Source organism: Arvicanthis niloticus, chromosome 8 (assembly GCF_011762505.2).
Source record: "Arvicanthis niloticus isolate mArvNil1 chromosome 8, mArvNil1.pat.X, whole genome shotgun sequence".
NCBI classification, from domain to species: domain Eukaryota; kingdom Metazoa; phylum Chordata; class Mammalia; order Rodentia; family Muridae; genus Arvicanthis; species Arvicanthis niloticus.
The window spans coordinates 47,158,754-47,162,273 of NC_047665.1; the positions used below are offsets into that span (position 1 = coordinate 47,158,754).

General features: G+C 43.4%; 1 pseudogene; it reads left to right on the forward strand.

Moving 5' to 3' along the window:
- On the forward strand, window positions 1-874 carry LOC117714393 (developmental pluripotency-associated protein 4 pseudogene; annotated as a pseudogene).
- The last annotated feature ends 2,646 nt before the right edge of the window (window positions 875-3,520 follow it).

A 3,520-nucleotide genomic window follows, 5' to 3' on the forward strand; every position in this document is an offset into this window, starting at 1 on the left:
ATGGAGATTGCTGGAAGCAAGAAGCAGAGCGCAGTAGAGCCAGGGGAAGAAGTGGAATGGCAGATGTCTAGTCAACTGAGCACATCTTCTGCAAAGACTAAAGCAACGGGGACAAAACCAAAAAAGTCAGAGAAAGACAAATCAAAGGAGAAAATAGCAGAAGACATTGAGACACCAGGATACACTCATAGGAAGGTACCAGTTCCTCCTTTTCCAGAGCATCTGCCTCCAGTGAACCTGATTCACCGAGATGTGTTGCGGGCATGGTATCAGCAGAGGAAGCTGAGCAGTAAAGGCCAGAAATTAGATGCTTATAAACGACTCCTTGCAAGGGCTTTCCCAAAGCAAATGCCGGAGTTGAAGAATGTTCCTGACTTAGCCAAAGATGCCAGGTTGAAGACATGTCGAAAAAAAATGAAGACAGAAGCGGGGGAAGAATCTCAGGTGACAGTTCCCCCCTTGAAATGGTCACTGTACCAGAGGAACAGATACCTGCCCTCATTGCTCCTCCTATGTTCAATGTGGATGTCAGCACCACGGTTAGACTACACCCACCTCCAAGGCAGTGTTGGCATCTTGGGCCAGAATTGCATCCAGTGCTAAGAAGTTCGAGGCAGTGTCATCCAATGCAACATCAGAAATCAAAGGGGAAATGTGTGTGGTTCATGGGACAAGCCTTTCTGTGAATTCAAGTGGTTGGGTTTGGCTGCAGTTCCACGCTGGTCAAGCCTGGGTACCTGATAAGAAAGGAAAAGCAACTGCCCTCTTCCTGCTTCTGGCCTGCACATTTCCACCCCCACACCTGCAGGACAACATGCTATGCCCCAAGTGTGTTCATAGGACCAAGGTCTTCACTAAGAGCCTTGAAGGATGAAGAGCAGATCTCTCAAGTTTGGGCTAGCCTGCTGGCATCACTCACCCTTGTGGCATGATCAGAGCCACAGCTGACATTCATATTGATAGAAATCCACATCTCTGCCTTTGAAGGTGCCGTTCTTATCCAGAAATTATGGGATATTGTAAGTTGATGCTTAAGTACAAGCAGTCTGAAAAAAGCCAGTGAGGCCAGCAAAAGGTCTACCTCTGCTCATTTTGATGACTGAACGCTGGGAGTGACCTCCTACTCTTGTGTACAGATAAAAAAAAAAGTGCCCTGTGTGTTTTGCTGCAAGTAAGTTCTGGGGCTTACAACTGCAGATACAACAGTTGCTAGTCCTGTCACCAGCACAACGGCGTCAGCCAGTTCAGCGCTCAACTGTAAAGACTTAGCTTGTACCTGTAGCCTCTGCATGTCCTCTTCCCCAGGTTGTATAGTTAGTGTGTTGTTAGTGTTTGGTACTTGGGTTGGTTTGTTTTCTGCTGTTGTAAAATATTACACCAAATCTGTGGGGAAAAAAAGAAAGAAACATTATCAAGGGCTGGAGAGATGGCTCAGGGTTAGGAGCACTAACTTCTCTTCCAGGGGTCCCGAGTTCAATTCCCAGAAACCACATGGTGGCTCACAACCATCTGTAATGCAACCCAATGCCCTCTTCTAGCATGTCTGAAGACAACTATAGCGTACTCATATGCAGAAAATAAATAAATAAATCTTAAAAATTGTTCTTTTTTTTTTTTTTTAAAGAAATATTATCAAACCTATTCCCAAAGCGATTTGGTGTCTAACGACGGACTTAGTGCAGTTCTTTCTGTTCAGAAACACTGTACCTCTGAACTTTAAAAGAAACAAAGCCTGCACTAAAACTTGGCCATTGCTAAGCCACTGAGCTGATGTACAGCAGGTCGGGGTAGAATACGATAGGGGTGAGTGGACTTTCCCCTCTGCCCTCAGAAGGTTTGCTGGAATAAAGTATCTAAGATAAATTAAATGGGAGAAAAGCATATACATGACTATTATCCTTAAGTACAGTCCAACGTGGTTCAGAAGCTTTTGGCCACATTCTTTCTAAGGGAGGTGAAATACAGGAAATGTCAGAAAACAGGATTCTGGAGTTTTCTCTTGTTGGGCTTTTTTGTTTTGTTTTTGTTGTCGACCTTACACAAGTGAGGCTCACCTTCAGAGAGGACATCTTGGTTGAGAGAGGGCCTCCATCAGACTGGTCTGTGGGCAAACATGTTGGGCATTTTCTGGATTAATTACTGATGTGAGAAAGCCCAACAAATCGTAGGCAATGTGACCCCTGAGTAGGTAGTCCTTGTTCGTATGAAGAAACAAACTGAGCCAACCATGGGGAGCAAGCAAGCAAACAGCATTCCAGCTATAATTCCTGCTTCCAGGTTCCTGCTTGCCAGAGTTACTGCCCTGATCTCCCTTCATGAAAGACTTTAAGTTGTGAGACAGAATAAATAAAACCCTTGAGTTGGTATTGACAATGATGTTTATCACAGCATAGAAAACAAATTAGAACAAATAGTAAAAAAATCACTTAGGGAAAGTCACAGGCTTGTAAAATATACAATAGTTTGGGACAACATGTATCTGCTCTGCAAACTTGGTGGGAAATATTGTGTCCAGTCTTTGAGAACGTCCTACCTGAGGGCTGGCTCCATTACAGCGGATGCAAATCTGACAGAAGGCTGAGGACAGTTAGAGGGACACCTGTTCCACCGTGCATGTCTTCTAGCCTTAATTGCTAAATCCCAACCTGTATTTTTTTTTAACAGCATCTGTTGTTTGTGACAGTCCTTACAATTTTATACAGGTATTCCTTTCTTCACTAAGAGAAGCAGTTATGGGACGGGAGAGATGGCTCAGTGGTTAAGAGCACAGACTGCCATTGAAAAGGACCAAGGCCTGGTTCCCAGCACCCACACTGGAAGGTTCATAACTGCTTCTATCTCCAGCTCCGGGGGGCAAGACACTTCTAGCCTCCGAGGGTGCCCCCACACTCCCACACACATACTAAAAATAAATAAATAATTAAAAAAGAAAAGGCAGTTTGTCAGCTTGCCTTAATATTGCATTTTATATGATATTTTTTTTGTTCTTAAAAACAGATAAAAAAAAAAAAAAAGGTGGGTTGAATATTAGCGAAGTTCAGAGTTAGCAAGACCAAGTGAAAAGGGTGTCATTGAAATCAACCCAAAATGCTAACCGCTAGAGTTGTCTTGTCTCAATCTCTTATTATTCTTAATGATGTGGAAAAAGAAAACAGTTTACCAGTGTACACTTACTGTTATCACCTAACCCGCATAGGCTCTATACATAGGCTCTCTAATAACACTAACACCAGTGAGAGAAATAGTAACTAATGTTGGGTATTTAGTGTCCACTATGTGACAGGGCCTGCACAGTGTTACATATTTCACCTTTAATTTTGCAGCAATCCTGAAAGGCGTGTGCTATTTAGTCAGTTTTACAGAGGAAGGTTCTAGGATGCTGTCCAGACCCCACTGGTCTGGGACTCGGAGCTGGAATCTGAGTCACTCAATGTCGAATGCTAAGGGTTGTGTTGTTTACTGCTTATCTTGTCTTGAGGTGGCTTGCCATTCTGGGAGTAATAAACTGATGTTTGTTACA